A 23,518-nucleotide genomic window follows, 5' to 3' on the forward strand; every position below is an offset into this window, starting at 1 on the left:
AGAATACGTATGAATTGAGTGTGCACAATTGTGCCACTATTTGCGGATGTCTGATTTAAAGTTTGACGCTTAGCAGTCCATATAAGTTTTAAGCGTAAACGTCTATATGTAGATGTAAAAAACCACAGCTAGTGATTCGCAAATTTTATACGTGAATGGCCAAAGCGAAATAAATTACTGGAATGCATAAGATTGTGTTGAGCGCTTTTTATGAATAACCTCACTGTGTATCGGCCTTTATCCGCAATAGCGTCATTGAAAGATATTTCACTTATTCACAATTAATGATACAAACTGGGCATCCAACAGTTAACTCTTCCCAAGCGGTTTGTGCCTGTACTTTACCAAACTGTTCCCATGCGGCGTTGTTATGAACATGCGTAGATTTCGCCGCGTTGCAACGCTATTTTTTTGACATTTTCAATTATTCTTCTATTTTTGAACGTGTGTATTTGTTGCGGACTTTCATTCGAAACGGACGTGTGTGAGTGCATTGTAAACTGAAAAAATTGCAATTAAACCAGAAAAAAAACACCCGAATAGCTCTAAATATAAACAAATATAAAAGGTTTGTGGAAGTTTATATAACCATTAAATCGTGCATTTTATATAACTTGAAGGCGTTAAATGCTGAAACTTTAGTGGCGTCTGCAATTATAATTGTTGGGGTAGGGAGATCAATTAGATGTAGAGAACCTTTTTTTTGCATAATGAAAAGTTAGCCGGGAATAAGTGAAGCTGTAGAAGTGCATTTTGTTGCTATTTCGCTGCTGAATTGTGAAAGGCCAATTGAAAATATTTCGATGGAATTGCAAACAAAAAATAATGAGAACAACTTTATAATTGATAAAATTAACTGCAAGAAAAAAACGGCCAACAAGAAAGCGAACAACCGCCATTTTTAAAACGCACGAATCTTGCGACTCCTTTGTATGATACAGTGGTGGCGAACAGTATTGGGATTTATTTTAAACCAAAAATGTACACGTATACAGCGCTAATAATTTACAAAACGGTTACATACGACAGCATGATACGTAGTACCCGTCTAAAAATAGCGGGAATGGTGTCAAAAGACTAGTTTTGAATCCAGGATCGCGTATCCGAGAACGGAAGTGAAAATTGGGTAATAGTCTAGTTGAGGGGTCGACTGCTAATACGCTACCAAAAACATCGAGAGGGGTGTCAAAAAACGCGTATTAATCTCGAGAACAATAATCTGATGGCGGAAAAGAAAAATTGGTAGTAGTGCAGTTTAGGGGCCCCACCCTAAAGTTGGGCCAAGATTTTCGAGTGAGGTATCAAAAGACGCGTATTAATCTCGAGAACAATAATCCATAGGCGGAAAAGAAAAATTTTTGTCTCTGTCCGGAGATATTTGCAGTTGAAGTTGGCGGTTTTCATGTGGTTGTTGTTGTGTTGGTACCTACAAAAAAAATTGTGCATCACCGTGGCGGTAGCCACGGTTATACCACACACCCGGACTTGGCATGGCGTAGCCCAGGGTTATTTTTTATAAGCGCGGCCGAATGCCGCTAACGTAGAAAGGTGTTCTGCGCAAAAATACTATGGGTCCACCCCCCGTTTCGGAGGTACCCGATGGTCTTTTTTCGGTTTTTCGTTAATATCTTTTGACCGAGTTAATATTTTTATTTTCCGCCTTCGGATTATTAATACTGATGTCAAGACGCGTCGTTTGACACCTCTCAATATTTTTGGAAGCGTATTGGCAGTCCTGCTGTCGTAAAGAATAACCAATACGAAGGCGGAACATAAAAAATTTCGCAAAGCACTCCTATAAAACATTATGATTGTACAAGAAAAATATTGCGCTTGGCGGTCAGTATCACATATGTACATATTATCGAGGAATTTATGTTGCATACATTTGTTCTATCTTTTTCTTTTACTATGGATTCTATGATAACAAAATTAAAATATTGATCATAATTGCCCAAAGCAAATCCAAAAAACGCTCCTTTGTCAAGTTCGTATACATGTGCACATAAGTATGTTGATATGTATATAAGTATACATGCATTTCTGAGTGCAATGTATCTATATACGCAGCTTACATCTACATATGTATGTGCGTATTACCTCCAAGAAAAGTACACCTTATATAAAGTTTAAGTGTTTGATATTATCACGTAACTTATAAGGACCTGACTTCTGGATGTCGCAATGTTATACTAGTGTCATATACCTAGTTCAACCAGAGGGAGACAACCACGGCTGCCCAGGTAAATCTTACTTCTTCTACAGTCTGTTCTTATAAGTCTGTTGTTTCATCAAAAACTAAGGACAATGTCTCAAAAATTGCCCAAAGAGCCCACATTTCTCTTTTTAATGCCTCGGCTAAATTATCTCCTAGGTGAAATATCATTGTTATGCTACATTTTATTCACTAAGCAATTTTTGTGGTAAGAATTCCATTGAAGTAAATTGAAAACTATATGTGGGTTAATGAATGTGTGGCAGAACTTTGAATTTTCGCCTCAGTGAAAAAGAAAGAAAAGTACTAAAAGTGAGTAGAACTGTTTATAACTCAAAAGCGCCTATTAACAGAGCCCTATCAGAAATTAATTGCTTCTCTAGTGTTTTGGATATTGATTTCTCTGACTCAAAATACGCTTTTCAACTTAAACTAAAAAATTACTTAATCTGTAATAATATAAATTCTTCTTGTTAATGTTCTCCATTGCTTAATATAAGCTGGTCTCTGTAATTTAGTCATAAGTGTCTGTACTAAACATTTGTTACTAGACTAAATAAATAAATAAATAAAATTGTGGCTACTACCTAGAGAGGACCAAAATTGCAAAAGGGACCATCGGGCCAAATGGGGTTGGAAGGGGCCATTATTGGTCCAAATGGAGACAACCCTTATATATGGCGCTTATAAGTCATGTACAGGGCTTATTACAAGATACACATTTTTGGGAACATACATATACTACGTGGCCTACTTTGCGGATTTTATATATAGCTTTGGAACACCAACATCACTATTTTCAGCATAACCTTATGCGGATCAGGGATCAATTCGATTCATCCTCGTTGCGCTCCGAAGCATGCCAAATTGTAGTATTCCCACATAATCCTACAAAACACTGCACAAGATGCCAATCGGATTCCGGAAAAAATACGCAAGAGTTTTTTCTTTTTCAGACGATTTCGAATGATCGGTGGAATATCACCCTATCTCGGCTGCTGTTTCAAAAATGCCATATCACAGAACTCGGTTGAAGAACGCCTTACCTCAGAATATTTTTCAACCAACCCAACCCAATTGTCAACATCTCCTAGCCGAGGGGAATCGTATTTTAATTATGAAAGTATCACACGTAATTAGCAGGCGAAGCTCCTGCGACCCCAGGTTTCTCATGAAACTGGGGAGTGAGACGTTTTGGCCTAGAAGATTCAATGAAGTCATTAAATCGTTCCTGAGATGGTTGGGATTGTACCTTGTACGGATCTACATATATCCGGCAAAGAACCTTCACCATCCCCCCAGCGGGTTAGGGGGTCAGAATATACCCGCGGTAGGTAAGCCTGTCGTAAGAGGCGACTTTTATACCAGATTCAAGGGGCCCTTTAGGTTGCCAGCGCTTCTCCAAACCCAATTGTCAACCTCACCTATCCGCGGCGAATCCTGTTTCACTAACAGACGAGGCTCTGGCGACCCCAAGCTTCTCATGGAACTTGGGGGTGGGGAGGCAGGGATGGCCTGAAGGTTTAATGTGTCCACATAAATCGGTCCCGAGATGGTTGGGCTAGCACCTTAATGGTTCTGTGTTGCCGGAGCGTACTGGATCTGTATCCGACAAAGGACCATCACATCGGTAACACTCCCCAAAGCCTTCGGGAAGCCACCTTATCCCTACAACAACAACAACAACCTTCACCATCGATAACTCCCCAAAACCTGGGTATGGGAGTGTTTTTATAGCAACAACAACAATGCCGAACTAACGGAGAACTACTGCATGAAGAAACGGTACTAGTTTTAATTCTGTGCACTCGCTGTGCTTTCAACTGACGTTTTAAGAATATGATGCCCTACGAAAGGGCAATGCAGATTGCCATTGGTTGAGTCGCAGGTGGGTTACAGCCTTTGATTTATCAGACTTCATTACTGTTGGTACTAGTTTATGTATTTACTAACTGTCGGAAGTAGTCACCATACCTGTAGTGCAAAACTGTCACTTTGGGTGACTAACTCACATTTTTTCAGCAGTATTCTGAGTACTTGCTTAATTTTTTAGCGGGTTTAACCATGCATTCATACAAAATACACACAGTAAACAGAAATATCTTGTATAGAGCTCACTCGATATACATAAGTACAAAACGTTCCGTTGCCTGACTGCAACCATTTGTTGAATGATTTGCTGCTAGTACATCGTTTGTTTATAGCTAGCCTTAACAGCTTTTTAGCTGAGTGTTTTCCGCCGAGTTTGCTTCTTTTGAATCCCCACATTGGATGATTGTAGTACTTAATTATCAAGTACCCCTCTGCCCACAGCCGTCAACTTTTTGTATTTTTTGTTTATAAATACGTATTTATGTATAGAAAAATTTTTTGTTGTGTTTTTTTTTTTTATCCAACTGCCTGTTTGATGATGATGATTCGGGTGTTTGTTCCAGTCGCTGCAAGTTTCGCTTATACATGAGAGCTTCGGAATTTTTGTCCCCACCCAAATATTAGTCATTCAAATTTACATTTACTATATGGCTTCAAGTCTTTTATTTGAATTGTTCAAAAAGTTTTGTTGCAAAGTGCTTTGTAGTTGGCTAAACTGAGGCGAATGATAAAATTTTACTCAAAATAATTTTGTTACAGTCGGCTTGCACTTATATTATTATTATTATTGTCTATTTTTATGTTTTCATTTGCCGCCAGCAGGTAGCATCAATAAAAACTAGCCAAACACTATCGTCAAACTATCGCAGATTTGTGTTGACATACGACAGATGCACTTTCTATTGCTGAGCGAAGAGAGATATATGTGGGTCATTATTTTACAAATCGTACGGATTTGTATAAAAAAAAATTTTCACTTTTTTAAAAGACACCAAATTTATTTGTTGGAATCTTTTCGCAATTGAAGTCAACACATACATATATCAGAATTTCCTCGAAATATTTTTTTTTTTTTTCAGAGATCTGCATGTACTCAAGTTCGATGGGTAAGCAAACTTGCCCACAATCAAAATTGTTATATCTTTGGTTCCACTTGTCGTATCTTATTCATGTTTGTTTTATTTTTATATTTACTTTATAACGTTAAAAAATATTTAATTACAAAAAATCAAAATAATGAATAAAAAATGAATTTTTTAAATAATTATTACATACTGTTTTCCCCCACGAATATTTTCGAAAAAATATATATAATATGCAATACACTTTCATCTAAAATCCCTTTTTATTTTAAGTTGTACAATTTTGTGGTTCAAAAGATATTAACTCATTTCTGACCTGACCTCGAGCAACTTGCTTATATTTATTTATTTATTTTATTTATTTATTTATTTATTTATTTAAAGTCGACGCAAACACAAAGCGGTCGACTAATTATTGTAATAGACTGATATATGTATATGTAAATACAGAGCCATCCTTAAAATTAAAAAGTTTAAAAGAGGTACATGGAAAATTAGTATGTTATAAAAATTTGACATCGCATTGTATAAGAAAAAAATAAAATTAAAATATCAGGCTAAACCTATATAGCAGTATGTAAAGCCGCAAACGAACATTAAAAGCCAATGTAGTTATACAAATCATTGTAACGCGAGCACCAATGAAGCAAGGGACTATTTCTATCTGGCATAGAGGTAAATGAAAAGGCACAAAATGTCTGGAGGTCCTAGCAGGAACAGCAAAATTTAGTTGACTGATTAGGTCAGGGGAGTCAATCACGCCAATGATGAGCATGTGAATGAACATAATGCCGAGTAATACTCTACGATTCTCTAGAGATGGGAAATTAATTAGAAGAAGCCTATTCCTTCCTGTATGGTGGAAGATGAGTACTTGATTCCCAGTTGAGACCTCATAATGCAAAAATTAAAAACTGTCTCTGGACCGACTCAATCCGATCTATATGGATTTGATAGATTGGAGAGACCAAACACATGAACAGTACTCAAGAATAGGACGTACGTATAAAGAATCTTGGAAGTAAGGGTCATCAAACTCTTTAGCCCAACGTTTGATAAAACCTAATACACCAGTTGCTTTGCTTATAGTGGTTGAAATATGTATGGTAAAACTTAATTTCGGATCAAAAATAACACCTAGATCAGTTACAACAGATATCCGCTCCAAAGGGTTGCCGTTAAGTATATAAGATGTCAGGACCGGCTTCACTTGGTGAAAAGTCATTTGCTTACATTTAGAGCAATTCAAAAAAAGTAAATTTGCAGTGACACAGCTGAAGCTGATTAAAACAGAACAAGTTTGAAGGCAGATATGTGTAACAAAGTTTTACATAATCTGCATACATAAAAACTCTAGAATGTAAGATAACCTGTGGTAAGTCATTAATGAACAGGGTAAAAAGTAATGGACCCAAATGGCTACGGTGGAGCACGCCAGAAGTTACATCAAACGACTTTAAACTCACTGAGTCCTATTTTCAAGATAACTTGAAATCCAACTTAATAAAGGCGCTGGAAAGCCCAGAAGATCAAGTTTGTGAACTAAGAGCTCGTGATTAACAGAGTCAAATGCTTTAATAAAGTCGGTGTAAATTACATCTTCATTCATAACAAAAGACGCAAATTCAAGCAAGTTGGTAGTTGTTGATCTCCGATGCACAAAACCATGTTGACAAGGTGATATTAAAGAGCTACACAGATATTGAAGCTGGTATGTAATTATCTGCTCAAAAGTTTTAGGGATAGCTGAGAGCTTAGCTATGCCTCTGTAGTTCTCAATATTAGACCTACTACCTTTTTTATGCAAAGGTATAATAAACGATTGTTTCCAAATAGATGGGAATGATGCGGATTCCAGAGACAGATTAAATAATTTAAAGATAGGCTCAGATAAGCTGACAGCATAGTACTGAAGTACACAACTTGGAACACCCCAGCAGGTGCGCTTGCAGCAGGTACGTGCTACAATTGTATACCGCCAACGTCTGCCTGTGTATGCATGCATGGCCAACTTAACTACACCATACATACATATATCTATCTAATATATAAAATTCTTCTGTCATGCTGTTAGAGGCTTAACTCCTCCAGAACGGCTGAACCAATTCTCATGAAATTTTGTGAGCATATTGGGTAGGTCTGGGAATCGGCCAACGTCTACCTTTTTTTCGCTACGTGCCTAGGGTCTTGGGATCAAAACGTGGACCCCGGTACTCCTAGAATGTGTTATACAATATGTATATCAAATGAAAGCTGTTGATGAGTGCTATAGTACAGGATAATTTCCATACCCCTGGGTGACTAGGGTCTCGAGATATAGACCAAAACGTGGACCCGGGTATCCCCAGAATGTGTTTGTACAATATGGATATCAAATGAAAACTGTTGATGAGTGCTATAGTACAGGATTATTTTCATACAACTGGGAGGCTAGGGTCTCGAGATACAGCCAAAAACATGGACCCGGGTACCCCTAGGAAGTGTTTATACAATTTGGATATCAAATAAAAACTGTTGATGAGTGCTATAGTACAGGATAATTTTCATACCCCTGAGTGACTAGGGTCTCGAGATATAGGCCAAAACGTGGACCCGGGTACTCCTAGAATGTGTTTATACAATATGGATAACAAATTAAAGCTGTTCATGAGTGATTTAGTAGAGGATAATTTTCATACCCCTGGGTGACTAGGGTCTGGAGATATAGGCCAAACGTGGGCCCGTGAACGCCTAGACAATGGGTTTACATTGTGGGTATCAAACTGAAGATGTTGATTAGTGCTTTAGTACAGGGTAGTTTTCATACCTATTGGTGACTAGGGTCTCGAGATATATGCCAAAATGTGGATTAGGGTAACACTAGGATGTGTTTTTACATTATGCGTATCAAATTGAAGCTGTTGATGTGTGCTTTAGTACAGAGTACGTTTTATGCCGCAGGGTGACTAGGGTCTCGAGATATAGGCCAAAACATGGACCCGGATACCCCTAGAATGTGTGTATTATGTATATCAAATGAAATCTGTTGCTGAGAGCTCTAAAGTTCATTGTGATATTCGCCTTAGTCGTATCAACCTGGCAAAACTGATAAATATGCATGCGAAGCCGAAATAAAGACAAGAATTAATAATACCCACGTACCTATTTACATACGTCCTATTCGATTTGCCTGAAATTTCGTATATAAATTTGCCTGTATTAATGTTTATGATGCTTTTTTCCGGGAAGTATGCCAGAGACGGACTGGGACACTGGGATTAGGACTAGGACTGGGACTGAGACTGAGACTCGGAGTGGGACTGGAACAAAATACATACCACCCTCTGGGACTGGCAATAAGAGATGAAGAAGAAGGAGAAAAACTCGAGAGAAGAGAAAAGAGAGGAGACTGAGAAAGAGATAGAATGAGAAAAAGATGGAGATGAAGCGAAAAAGACGGAGGGAGGAGTGAATAAAAAGGTTAGGAAAAAGTGTGGAGGGGTAGGGCAGAGTTAGACGGAAAAAGCTTATTAAAATGTATGCAGATAGGCCAAATTTAGGGCAGAACAACGTCTGGCGGGTCTGCTAGTGTACTTGTAAATAAACCTATAAATCATTTAGCAGGTAGCTAGTTTTACGAAATTATTATTTATGTCAGAATTAGTAGTAAGTAGATGTAAGATTGTAAATAGAAAACAGAATTAAATTTTATTTCAACGTAGAAAATTCTTAATTTCCTTAATTCAGAAATTTCTTGTTTTATTATTGCGAGTTTTATATAAATATTATTAGGAAAATGCCGAAAGTTAAATGTTTTAATCCATTTGATTTGTCTCCGCACCCAAACAACAAAAATTGCGGAATTCTGAGAAAAGTAACAAAAAACCACTTATCGACGCTGGATATTCCTGTAACCAAAAAAGCGATGGAACAACGAATTTGCAACAAATGTCGACTTAAGCTATCTAAAATTAACAAAGATAATGAGGTTTGTGTATACTTGCCCATATAATAATTGAATATACAAATTTAGAAACAATATATCTATTTATGGAACTCATCTAAGAAATTGGCAGCTGCCCTCATGTACACATATGTTTTTCCATATTTTAACTTAATATTATTAAATTCGCCAAATATTAGATACTTATCATAACATTTATTCGTTTTTCCAGATGAAAGAATCAGATGATATTAATTTCAGCGAAGTACTCACTGAAACTGATAGCGACGTGAATTACGCTCCGGAATGTTCTACATCTGTATCATTGGAGAAAGACAGAGAGACATAATAAATTATTAAATCCTATATTATTAGAAATTATTAGATTATATTTTCGAATACGAAGTTTTTTACAGTGTTGAGGTCAGGTCAGAAATGAGTTAATATCTATTGATCCACAAAATGAACCAAATAAAAAGTTTTTTAGATGAAAGTTTACAGCATATATATGTATATTTTTTCGAAAATATTCGTGGGGGAAAACAGTATGTAATTCTTATTTAAAAAACTAATTTTTTATTCATTATTTTGATTATATAAAATTAAATATTTTTTTAAGGCAGTTGTAAATATTGTTATTTCAAAATAAAACAAAAATTAATAAGATAAGACGAGTGGAACCAAAGATATAGCATTTTGAATGTGGGCAAGTTTGCTTAAGGCTTGGTTTACTCCAAAAGCGGCGCCGCTTTATTACGACCGCTAAAGAGCGGCCGATATACTCACCGTTTTCAGCGGTACCGTTTTGTTGGAAACTACGAATACTTACCGCAGGCGACCCCGTAAATTTCAATTTCATTTTCGCTTGTTTTTTTAGTTTCTTTATTATTTTTTTTATATGCGTAGAAGAAGTTTGTGTGGAAGCCGTTGTAATGCATTTCAAATGGTTGAAAATTTTGGTTTAAATCTTAAACTTTTTTGGTGTACATATATGACCAAACCTTTTTTGGTTTTAAATGCAGACCTTGCAAAATTTACAACGCAACAAGCTTATATATCTGGTGTTGAATTAAAACATCTGAACTTAAATTTAAGCCCAATTTTAATAAAAATTGGTTTTATATTATACACCAAAAAAGTTTAAAAACTCAGTACGGAAAAAGCTTTTTGGTTTTAATTTTAAACTTTTCATCGAGAGTTATATTTTTCAAGTGTCTGAACTAAAATTAAAACCGAGGTATCTTAGAAATTACTTACTTACTTACTTAATTGGCGCTTAACCGTCTAAACGGTTATGGCCGTCCAACAAGGCGCGCCAGTCGCTCCTTCGCTCCGCAAACCGGCGCCAATTGGTCACACCAAGGGAGTTTAAATCGTTTTCCACCTGGTCCTTCCAACGGAGTTGGGGCCGCTCTCTACCTCTGCTTCCATAGGCGGGTTCCGATAGAAACACTTTCTTGGCCGGAGCATCATCTTTCATTCGCATAACAGGGCCTAGCCAGCGCAGCCGCTGCGTTTTAATTCGCTGGACTATGTTGATGTCTGCGTATAGCTCGTACAGCTCATCATTAAATCTTCTTCGGTACTCGCCATCGCCAATGCTTAGAGGTCCATAAATCTATCGAAGAACTTTTCTCTCGAACACTCCCAAAGCCACTTCATCTGCTGTTGTCATGGTCCATGCTTCTGCCCCATATAGCAGGACGGGTACGATAAGTGACTTGTAGAGTATGGTTTTCGTTTGCCGAGAGAGGACTTTACTTTTCAATTGCCTACCTAGTCAAAGTAGCATTTATTGGCAAGATTTATTCTTCGCTAGATTTCAGTGCTGATGTTGTTGCTAGTGTTGATGCTGGTTCCCAAATAAACGAAGTCTTTTACTATTTCGAAATTATGGCTGCCAACAGTAGCGTGGTTGCCAAGGCTCGTATGCTCGATGACAGCAGGTACTTCGTTTTATCCTCATTCACCATCAAACCCATCTTTACCGCTTATTTTTCCAGTTTGGAGTAAGCAGAACTAACAGCGCGGGTGTTTAAGCCGATGATATCAATGTCATCAGCATATGCCAGTAATTGCACGCTTTTATAGAATATTGTTCCAGTGTGGTTAAGCTCTGCAGCTAGTATAATTTTGTCCAGCATCAAATTAAAGAAATCGCACGATAGGGGGTCACCCTGTCTGAAACCTCGTTTAGTTTCGAACGCCTCGGAGAGGTCCTTCCCAATTCTGACTGTTGAGTCCTTAAGTATATATAATGAAATTTGGCAGGAACGTTACTCCTATTACTATATGTGTGCTAAGCAAAAATTGGATGATTTTTAAGTCAAATTTTAAGAAAAAGTTGAATATCTTTACAGTATATAAGTAAATTATGTCAACATTCATCTCCAGTAATTATATGGTGCAACAAAATACAAAAATAGAATAAAATTTCAAAATGGGCTTGGCTCCGCCCTTTTTCATTTAATTTGTCTAGAATACTTTTAATGCTATAAGTCAAACAAAAATTTACCAATCCTTGTGAAATTTGGTAGGGGCATAGATTCTATGACGATAACTGTTTTCTGTGAAAATGGGCGAAATCGGTTGAAGCCACGCCCAGTTTTTATACACAGTAGACCGTTTGTCCTTCCACTCGGCCGTTAACACGATAACTTGAGCAAAAATCGATATATTTTTACTAAACTTAGTTCACGTACTTATTTGAACTCACTTTATCTTGGTAATAACAATGGGCGAAATTGTCATGGTCACTTTTTCGATATCGAAAATTTCGAAAAATGAAAAAAGCCATAATTCTATACCAAATACGAAAGAAGGGATGAAATATGGTGATTGGATTGGTTTTTTGACGCAAAATATAACTTTAGAAAATACTTTGTAAAATGGGTGTGACACCTACACCTACCATATTAAGTAGAAGGAAAAAAAAAAGTGAAAAAAGTGAAGGTGAAATTAAAAGCCCTTGGAATCATGGCCGGAATACTGTTCGTGGTATTACATATATAAATAAATTAGCGGTACCCGGCGGATGATGTTCTGCGTCACCCTGGTCCACCTTTATGGCGATATCTCGAAAACGCCTTCACACATACAAGTTAGGGCTACTCCCTTTTAACAAACATTTTATAGAGTCACCCCTGGTCCATCTTTATGGCAATAACTCGAAAAGGCGCCCACCTATTGCACTATGGCCCGCTCCCTTTTAAAATACTCTTTAATACCTTCCATTTGATACCCACGTTATACAAACACATTCCAGGATTACCCTAGGTTCATTTTCCTGCATGTTTATTTTCTCTTATTTTGTCTCCAAAGCTCTCAACTGAGTATGTAATGCTCTGTTACGCCCGAACTTAGCGAACTTAGCCTTCCTTACTTGTTTTACTTAGTTTTCGCTTTTTTCAGTAAGTATGTTGCACTAAGTTGCTGACTTTTCCTTTCTATGGTCAATGTTGTTTCTGCTTGTTTGCCAAGACATGGTGGCAGCAATGGGCAACTAACTGTGTGCTTATATCTTCGCTATAATTTTATGTACCTTTTTGCATTATGTATTGTTTTTGTTGTGTTCATTTCGTATACACTTTGCATACATTTTTGTGCATACATAAAAGCATATCACATAGCTGCACATTAGGGCGGGTCGATTTAAAAAACGCTCATTGCTCTGTGAAAATCGTATTCTAGGGATCAAAATAAGAAACTTTGCCGAAGGAGCCATACCTCTAAAACGAATTCTGATGTCCCCCCTTTGGGTCGAACTTTTGGGTAGGGGCAATTTCAATTCTACCTGCTGTGTCTTGTGGTGGCTTAAAAAAAACAACACAAGCAATTTTACGATCTGCAATTGTGTCACAGTGATGCCTTCATTTTTTAAAACGGTTGAATTAAAAACCCACACAACTATGTTTACGACATGCAAATGCATCACAGTGATGCCTTGGTTTTAAAAGGGGGTTGTAAAAACCCTAATTTCTAATAATTTTTTTTAATTTCTTTTCTATTACTAAGTTAAATTCATTTTTTCATTTACATATGTTCTGACTAAATAAATTTCTAAAGAGAAAAATAAACTCCAAAAAGAAAAAAACATAGGCATTTCAAAGTGGGATTTTTCAAAATTTGCCCCTACGACCCAAAGGGGGGACATCAGAATTCGTTTTATAGGTATGGTTCCTTCGGCAAAGTTTCTTATTTTGATCCCTAGAATATGATACTGCACATGTTTTGGTTGCATTTTGATGTTTTATTATATTTTTTTATTATTTTATATTAACAGTACAAATGAGAAATTATAGGTAGGTAGGTTTGTATTTGGTAAGGTCCAAAGTATCTATAAGTTCGTTCACGAACATCTTGCTTCGGCAGAACATATACTAAAATTGGAAGGATTTTTCGAAGTTACCTCTATATGGTATATGTCTACTTGATGTGGGATTTGTTTTTTTTATGATTGCGTTCCTAAAGGAGATGAGGTGAATTTCGTTATGCTTTTTTGTTATGGCTAGATCCATAAAAAATTTATGTTTATTTAAGTTGTTGTTTTTGCGACGGTTTTTGGGGCATGATATTGATATGGATGCTCCTTTTCCGGATATAGATCCGGTACGTTCTCGTACGAGATATTATCCCCACTGTCTCGGAAACGATTAAATATACTGTAACGAATTTGCTGCAAGTCCTCTTATTTGCAATCCTCTGCTAAGTTCGAATCACTAAACTGTTGAATAAATAACTCCAATATTGAATAATGGAAAAATTGCCTTTATTAAAATACTTCACAATAACACTCAAACTGTGCAACGAATAGCTTAATAACCAAACTGATAGCTCAAATGAAACTCCACTATTCAAAATAATACTGCTATTGCTCGCTAGATATCGTCTTAGTCGCAACTGTTGATCAACTCAAATCAAAACTGAATACTTCTTACTCGCCTGCACCGCTTTTATAGTTTACGCTGCATACTTCTAGGCTCTTTGATTTCCAGAAGTTACTAGTTGTTTCGGCTACAAAATCGCCAGCCATAACTACGTGCACAAATTATTGCCCTCTCTTGTGACCACTGAGATAATATATATGCATGTGTTTGTGCATTGCCGCTCCGCTGCTCGTATACGTACATATGTGTAGACGCAATTATTTATTCGTTTATGTAGATACATAAAGATTGAATTATTGATGTGAATGTTTGTAGTAAACAGTCTCTCGCGCGCACATAGCCGTATAAGTAAATGCATCTGTGTGTGACATCTCTCTGGGCTGCCTTATATATGTGTATACTTGATTTGATTATTAACGTAAATACTGCTTGGCATGGCCTTAGCATCGCCTTAGTGATGGGATAACTTAGGGGTGGTAATATCCGTGACACTGCCCTCCACCTAAGTCTGATCGTCCCGATCAGACAAATCTCTCGATCTAAACGTTGCCAGCCTTTCCAAATGGACCACTTTCATTTTGGTTCGTGGTTTACCGATGGTTTGTATGCGGTACACTACATCGTTGATCCGTTTTACAACTTTGTATGGGCCTTCCCAATTACACTGCAATTTCGGGGACAAACCTTTTTTACGTTGTGGGTTGTATAACAGCACCAAATCTCCTTCCTGAAAACCTTCTGAATTAATTGCTTTATCGTATCTGGCTTTCATCTTGTCACTCATAATCTTTGTTCGTTTCCTTATCAGATCATGTATTTCTCTTAGCTCTTCTTCCAAATCACTAGTGGATTTCCTGACATTTCTCTCCGCATTGGCATCTATCCCAAACTTCAAATCAGCTGCCAGTCTAAGGTCATTGCCAAAAATTACTTTTGCAGGGGTTTGGCCCGTTGTCTCATGCACTGCTGATCGGTAAGCCATCAAGAATAATGGTATGCGGGTATCCCATTCTTTATGGTACTTGTCTACTACTTTCCTTAAGTGCTCCTCCAATGTTCTATTGAATCGTTCTACCATACCATCGGATTGAGGATGCAATGCAGTTGTCCGTGTTTTTCGAATGCCCAATGACTTACACATTTCCTGGAACACAGCTGATTCGAAATTCCTGCCTTGGTCAGAATGTTACTCCATTGGTACACCATACCTTGCAACCCATTCGTTTTTAACCACTTCTGCTACTGTTTCTGCTTCTTGGTTTGGGAGTGGGTATACCTCTGGCCATTTACTGAAATAATCCATAACCACCAGTACGTATTTGTTTCCGCGGTTACTAGTAGGAAATGGACCTGCGACATCCATGGCGATCCTTTCAAATGGCGCACCTGAGTTATATTGCTTCATCTGGCCATGACTTCGTGTTCTGGGCCCTTTCGCTCTGCTGCAAACCTCGCAGTTCGCAATCCACTCAGTGACCGACTGACGGCAACCAACCCAATAGAATCTCTGTTTAATCTTCTCGAGCGTCTTCGTGATTCCAAGATGACCTCCGCTTGGACCATTATGCAGCTCGCTGAGCACGTCAGGAATCCTCTTTCTGGGAACAACTATCAGTTTATTCTTGTATTTACCATCCTCACTCTCCCATACTCGATGAAGGCAACCGGATATCAATTCTAAACTGTTCCACTGTGCCCAATATGACTTCGCAATGGGACTCTCTGCTGACATCTCTTCTCTGTTTGGTCTTTCATTTCGTTCGAGCCCTTGCATAACACGTGACAGATCTGCATCTTCTAGCTGGCACTTTCTTAGCTGTTCCTTGTCCCATTCATCTGTACATGTTATATTCATTAGCCGGACATCTATAATGTCTTCTTTAGCCTCGGCTTTTGAACAGTGCTTGCATTCCAAACTACATGGTCTTCGTGACATTGCATCAGCATTTCCATGGGTACTACCTTTTCGATGCTCAATGGAAAAGTCGTAGCTTTGTAGTCGCTCGATCCACCGTGCCAATTGTCCTTCCGGATTACGGAACTGCAGAAGCCATTTCAACGCTGCGTGATCTGTCCTGACACGGAATCGCTGGCCGTAGAGGTATTTGTGAAAATGTTTAATGCAGTCTACCAATGCCAACAGCTCTCTCCGCGTAACACAGTAGTTCCTCTCTGGTTTTCCAATCGAACGGCTGTAATATGCAACTACCTTCTCTTGTCCATCGACCAGTTGTGATAAAACGCCTCCTATAGCATATCCACTCGCATCTGTATCCAGAATAAATGTTGCTCCTGGAATCGGATATGCTAACATTGGGGCAGTGCACAAACGCTCCTTCAATGTTTGGAAAGCCACTTCTTGCTCCTTCTTCCATTCAAAAGCTTCGTTTTTTCTTGTAAGCTCATGGAGGCTATGGGCTACGCTGGAAAAATTTGGTACAAATCGGCGGTAATATGTGCACAGCCCAAGAAAACTTCTCAATTCATGTAGGTTCTGTGGTCTTGGCCAATCCTTTACAGCCTCTATTTTTTCGTTCGCAGTGCAGATGCCCTCTGTCGTTACCTTGTGACCCAAATAATTGACTTCCTTTTTAAACAGCGCACACTTTTTGGGACTTAACTTCAGACCAGCGCCAGCTATTCTCTGGAAAACTTCCTCCAAGTTCTTAAGATGTTCATCAAAGTTCTTGCCCAATACGATGATGTCGTCCAGGTACACCAAGCATGTTTTCCAATGTAGTCCTTTCAGTACCTGGTCCATGAGTCTCTCAAAAGTAGCTGGTGCATTACATAGTCCAAAGGGCATTACTGTAAATTGCCAAAGGCCATCTCCGACGCTGAAGGCTGTTTTCTCTTTGTCTTCCTCCTTTACCTCCACTTGCCAGTAGCCGCTTTTCAAGTCCAGTGTGGAAAACCATTTCGTACCAGAGAGCGAGTCCAGAGTGTCGTCAATTCTTGGCAATGGGTAGCTATCCTTTTTCGTAACGTCATTCACCTTCCGGTAGTCCACGCAAAACCTCATTTTTCCATCCTTCTTCTTTACAAGTACTACCGGTGAGCTCCAGGGACTAGCTGATGGTTCGATGACGCCGCTGTCGCTCATTTCTTGTATAATTTGACTCACAACTTGCCGCTTCGCCAGTGGAACACTACGTGGAGCTTGACGGATCGGCCTCGCATCTCCAGTGTCAATTTGATGTTTCACAACGTTGGTGCGGCCTGGTTTAGAACCATCCTGGTCAAATATGTTCGCGTACTTTAGGAGCAGTTGTTTTGCCTTACTCTGATATGCTTCCTCTAGCCCCTGCGTCCATGCCGTGATGTCATTTGAAAGATTAGTATTACTGGCTGAAACGTGTTCCTGGAGCTGTTCACAGTTAATAACTACTTCAGCCTCTTGGCATTTTCCCAAAATAGCTCCTTTAGTCAGTTTGAGTGGTGAATTGAACTCATTGAGTACTCTTACCGGAACACGTCCATCTTGTTTTGTCATAGCCAGGGTTTTTCCTACAAGTATGTTTAGTGCTGATTTGTTTGCTGCTTCGACAACCCACAATTTGTTTGTCCCACAATCCCCATCAACCTTTGCCCAGATGACTGCTTCGGATTTTGGTGGTATTTGCTGACTCGCTTTTTGGTTTTAATTTTAAACTTTTCATCGAGAGTTATATTTTTCAAGTGTCTGAACTAAAATTAAAACCGAGGTATCTTAGAAATTACTTACTTACTTACTTAATTGGCGCTTAACCGTCTAAACGGTTATGGCCGTCCAACAAGGCGCGCCAGTCGCTCCTTCGCTCCGCAAACCGGCGCCAATTGGTCACACCAAGGGAGTTTAAATCGTTTTCCACCTGGTCCTTCCAACGGAGTTGGGGCCGCTCTCTACCTCTGCTTCCATAGGCGGGTTCCGATAGAAACACTTTCTTGGCCGGAGCATCATCTTTCATTCGCATAACAGGGCCTAGCCAGCGCAGCCGCTGCGTTTTAATTCGCTGGACTATGTTGATGTCTGCGTATAGCTCGTACAGCTCATCATTAAATCTTCTTCGGTACTCGCCATCGCCAATGCTTAGAGGTCCATAAATCTATCGAAGAACTTTTCTCTCGAACACTCCCAAAGCCACTTCATCTGCTGTTGTCATGGTCCATGCTTCTGCCCCATATGGCAGGACGGGTACGATAAGTGACTTGTAGAGTATGGTTTTCGTTTGCCGAGAGAGGACTTTACTTTTCAATTGCCTACCTAGTCAAAGTAGCATTTATTGGCAAGATTGATTCTTCGCTAGATTTCAGTGCTGATGTTGTTGCTAGTGTTGATGCTGGTTCCCAAATAAACGAAGTCTTTTACTATTTCGAAATTATGGCTGACTCATTGAGTACTCTTACCGGAACACGTCCATCTTGTTTTGTCATAGCCAGGGTTTTTCCTACAAGTATGTTTAGTGCTGATTTGTTTGCTGCTTCGACAACCCACAATTTGTTTGTCCCACAATCCCCATCAACCTTTGCCCAGATGACTGCTTCGGATTTTGGTGGTATTTGCTGACTCTCTTCCACCAGCACTCGTTTACTGCTGTAGCCTCTCTCGTAGCCGAAATTAAGTGGTACATCCATGTTCTTATATCGCATCGTCTTGCTTTGCATGTCGATCTTGATGCCCTGGTCGATTAAGAAGTCCACTCCAATTATGATTTCATCAACAATCTCTGCCACTATAAAATTGTGTACTACCGTGACGTTCCCAATTGCGACTTCACATGATACTTCTCCTAGAACCGTGCTGTCTTCTCCAGTGGCTGTACGCAATCTTGCTCCATGCAATGGTGTTATCTTCTTGTTGACTAAATCCGCTCGAATGATGGAATGAGATGCACCCGTATCTACAGTCAGTAAACGTTCCTTTCCATCCACATGTCCTCCGACAGTAAGATTGTTTGACCTTCTTCCAATTTGTGAGATAGAGATTATGGGGCATTCAATTGAGGGGGCCAGCTGTCGCCCCTTGCGGCTGACTCGCTTTAGTTTAACGATTGAGTGGACTTGGAGATTTGCTCATCTCCTTCAGCTCTGCGTTTACGGCCACCCACATTGTTGGAGCTATTCGGACCGGTGCTGCAATGTCGTGCAATATGACCTGGGTTGCCGCACTTGAAACACTTAATAACTCCGGCATTTTTCTGTTGTGATCCCTTCAGTGCTTCCAAAATTGTGTATACCCATTCTGGCCTTTCTACTTCTACACGATGAGCCTTATATGCTGGTTTACTTAATAGGGAGGCAGTTTCCTGAGTCAATCCATGTGATACCGTTTCAGCAAATGTGAGCTTTGGGTTTGCGTATGTAGCTCGCTTCGTTTCCACGTCCCGTATGCCATTTATAAAACTCTGGATTTTTACCCTCTCGGTGTATTCCACGGGTGCGTCCGCATTCGCGAGATGAGCCAACCTTTCAACATCCGAGGCAAACTCCTGCAAAGTCTCATTCGCTCTTTGGTGACGGTTTTGCAACTCAATTTGGAATATCTGTTTCCTATGCTCGCTTCCGTAACGTCTCTCGACAGCGGCCATCAATGCTTCATAGTTGTTCCGCTCTCCTTCGGGAATCGTCTGTAGGATTTCGGCTGCTGGCCCTTTCAATGCCACGAACAGAGCTGCAACTTTATCTTCAGCATTCCAGCTGTTCGCTGCCGACGTCTTCTCAAATTGGAGCTTAAATACCTGGAATGGAACAGAACCATCAAACGTTGGGGATTTTACCTTCAGAGTAGACATTGAAGTGATTGGACGGTTCAATTGTAACTCCTGAATCCGATCCTTCAAAGCTTCTATCTCGGCATCCATTTTGTCCTCGAGCTGTACAATTTTTGTATTCTGTGCTTCTAACTGCGAAGACATTTGTGCCACCTGAAATGATAAGCGTTCCTCTTGTGCTTCCATCTTGGATGTAATCTGTGTCGACATTTCTGAAATACGCGTTTCTTGTGCTTCAATCTTTGATGTTATTTCTGACGACATTTCTGCAATACGTGTCTTCTGTTCTTCCATCTTGGATGCCAGTTGAGATGTTATATCTGTCTTTTGCGCTTCCAGTTGAGAAGCCACTGTCGATGTTTGAGCAGATATTGCAGCCAAAATCATGTTCAATTCTGTGCTCGTAACTGTCTGCGTAACTGTCTCTTCCATTTTTGTTGTTTCCTCGCCATCAAGATGAAAGTCATACTCTTCCACGTCAATTCCTTCTACTTCCATTGCCTCTCGTAGCCGTGCCTGAAGTTCAAGTTTAACGCCGCTTGTATTCAATCCACGGCTCTCCAACTCCTTCTTTAGTTGCTGGATCTTCAATTCACTGAACTTTGCCATGTCCTTGTTGTCCTCTGGAATTTATTCAACAATTCCTCTTCTGACACCAATTGTAACGAATTTGCTGCAAATCCTCTTATTTGCAATCCTCTGCTAAGTTCGAATCACTAAACTGTTGAATAAATAACTCCAATATTGAATAATGGAAAAATGGCCTTTATTAAAATACTTCACAATAACACTCAAACTGTGCAACGAATAGCTTAATAACCAAACTGATAGCTCAAATGAAACTCCACTATTCAAAATAATACTGCTATTGCTCGCTAGATATCGTCTTAGTCGCAACTGTTGATCAACTCAAATCAAAACTGAATACTTCTTACTCGCCTGCACCGCTTTTATAGTTTACGCTGCATACTTCTAGGCTCTTTGATTTCCAGAAGTTACTAGTTGTTTCGGCTACAAAATCGCCAGCCATAACTACGTGCACAAATTATTGCCCTCTCTTGTGACCACTGAGATAAGATATATGCATGTGTTTGTGCATTGCCGCTCCGCTGCTCGTATACGTACATATGTGTAGACGCAATTATTTATTCGTTTATGTAGATACATAAAGATTGAATTATTGATGTGAATGTTTGTAGTAAACAGTCTCTCGCGCGCACATAGCCGTATAAGTAAATGCATCTGTGTGTGACATCTCTCTGGGCTGCCTTATATATGTGTATACTTGATTTGATTATTAACGTAAATACTGCTTGGCATGGCCTTAGCATCGCCTTAGTGATGGGATAACTTAGGGGTGGTAATATCCGTGACAATACATTTACACTCTGAGCCATGCAGGGATTAAATTGATTGATATTTTGACATAGTTTTATTTCATATGTTAGTTCGTTGTTCTTGTCGAATTCCGATCCAACAGCTGGCCTACGAACTTTATTTCTGTTTCTTGTCTGGTACCTAGTCATAATTTTCGTTGTTGTATTTTACGCGGTCATTCAAATATTTCGGCACGTCGCCTAGTTTCATGTAAATATTGGTCATCCACGTCGATGAGATTGGTCTGCCGACTGCCCGACCCAAAAATTTTGGCTGTGAAGTTCGATAATGACCTTAAGTTGAGGGTCACATTAAAATTCTCAAGCCTCTCGAGCTTAAAAGAAATACAATGGAGGAAGCTGCAAGCTTGCAATAAATCGCGTTCAAAAGTGCCACGGGATGTTTTACATATGTCGCCAGAACCCCATATACACAAGTGAGGCGGGAATACTCCACATAAAGAAATTAAATGCTGAATAAAAAGTTTTTGTAAAATACCTAGAAACTCCCAGCAGCGTAAGTAGTCATCTCCACAAGCAATGTGAAGAAATCCGGCTTAAAAACTCAGCCGTTTGAAGCTAATAACCATAAACAGGCTATCAGCCTCATTCATGATGAGTCGGGAAAGTCATATGCCAATAAATATCCGGCGAACCCCATTCTTAGAGTCCAATGAACGAGCGTCACTGGCACAACTTCGATCTGGATACTGTAGTAGGCTACACTTATACTTATCCATGATCAACACCGACTTACGAAATGTATGTATGTATGTCCTGGCTGTAATGAGTATTCACATGATGCTTTTAATTACAATGTGGAACCAACGCCTCTGACACCCATGTCTCATTGCTCCAACTGTGTTGAAACTGCTAGTTTCCTTGGACTTCCGTTACAGGATATCGATAACAATTCGTGAGCGGTTGCACTTATTGGATGGGGTGAAGCACTGTAACAAGAAGAATAAGAAGAGGATAAACTCCAAGTGGAATACGAAATTGAGAATATAATCGATTTTTATGTAACTTCCTTTAAAGCTAGAGACTTGAAATTTTAAACATGTTTAAGAGGCTAAAGGAAATGAAATAGCTCCACTAGGGGTGCACGGATCGTACGAAAAGGGGAATCGTGCATCAGAATTTATACAAGGTTTCAGTTCCGTAACTACCCAATAAACCTCTGGGGTTCTCGGGTAGATAACTATCATACTTCCCAAATCTCAGGCGTTGTTTCTCAACATTGGCTGAACTTGAAAATCACTGCGTTCTCAACAGGGAAATCCCAAGTTGAGAAACATATAGTTCTCACCTTATACTCAAGTTAGATTCTACGATTGGACTCAAATGTAAGATTCCAACAGTATTTTCATGGAAATAAAAAAGCGTCTATAAATTATTTTTAACGCTTCGTAAACGCTGAACTATAAATTTCTCAAAATTTCTTAAAGGTTGCAGAATAATTTCAGAACAATATTGGAAATCAACTTGATAACTCTAAATTTTATAAAATTTCTCAGAGGTTGGTTAATTATTGGAGCGATATGTTTGATATCAATATAAAATATAGTTATTATCGAAGGCCAGTGAAGTATTTTCTCGAGGTTTGTTGGGAATTGGTAAAAGTTTTTACGTCCTTATTGCTTGCCGAACACGCCCAGAATTTGTTATTGGATTTACCGAAAGAAGCGATGTTGAGAAAATGGGTATAGTTTTAGACAAATTTCGCTCATTTTCATTACCAATATATTCTTAATTCAGATAAAGATAAGATAAGATAAGATGAAAAAAGTTTGGTGTCCGAACAAATTCTTCTGTTAACATTGAAAAAAGAATCAGTAAAATTTAAACAGACAAGTAAGGAAAGCTAAGTTCGGGTGTAACCGAACGTTACATACTCAGCTGAGAGCTTTAGACATAAAATAAGAGGCGAAATAACCATGTAGGAAAGTGAACCTAGGGTAACATTGGAATGTGTTTGTATGACATGGGTATCAAATGAAAGGTGTTAATGAGTATTTTAAAATAGAGTTGGCCTTAGTTCTATATGTGGACGCATTTCGAGCTGTCGCAATAAAGGTGGACCAGGGGTGACTATAATCTGTTTGTACGATATGGGTATCAAATGAAAGGTGTTAATTAGAGTTGGGTCGTTTCGTTCTGAACTTGTTCAATTGACCGGATCTCTCAATTGAACAAGTGAACTAGATCTTCGATTTCGGTTCTATTTGTTCTTTTCGTTCTTTCTCCCTTCTCGTTCGCGAACATTGTAAATTCATACATACATACGTAGAAATTCCGTGAGGACGAATGTTGATAATGCCACTTACACTAAAGATATGTGTGGACAATTTATGAAAAACATCTTTTGTAAGAAACTAATTATTACAAAGCCTTGCTGCATACACACTCCCATCT

General features: G+C 38.9%; 1 protein-coding gene across 1 annotated transcript in view; it reads left to right on the forward strand.

The window, feature by feature from the left end:
- The first annotated feature begins 427 nt into the window (after positions 1 to 427).
- The window catches only part of LOC137238167 (general transcriptional corepressor trfA-like), a 39,537-nt gene continuing 16,446 nt past the window's right edge, over positions 428 to 23,518 (forward strand). Inside the window, exon 1 of the mRNA XM_067762844.1 lies at positions 428 to 568. The gene's annotated coding sequence lies outside the window, so the exon portion shown is untranslated. The remainder of the gene's footprint in view (positions 569 to 23,518) is intronic.

The sequence above is a fragment of the Eurosta solidaginis genome, chromosome 1, assembly GCF_040869045.1.
Source record: "Eurosta solidaginis isolate ZX-2024a chromosome 1, ASM4086904v1, whole genome shotgun sequence".
In the NCBI taxonomy this organism is placed as follows: Eukaryota; Metazoa; Arthropoda; class Insecta; order Diptera; family Tephritidae; genus Eurosta; species Eurosta solidaginis.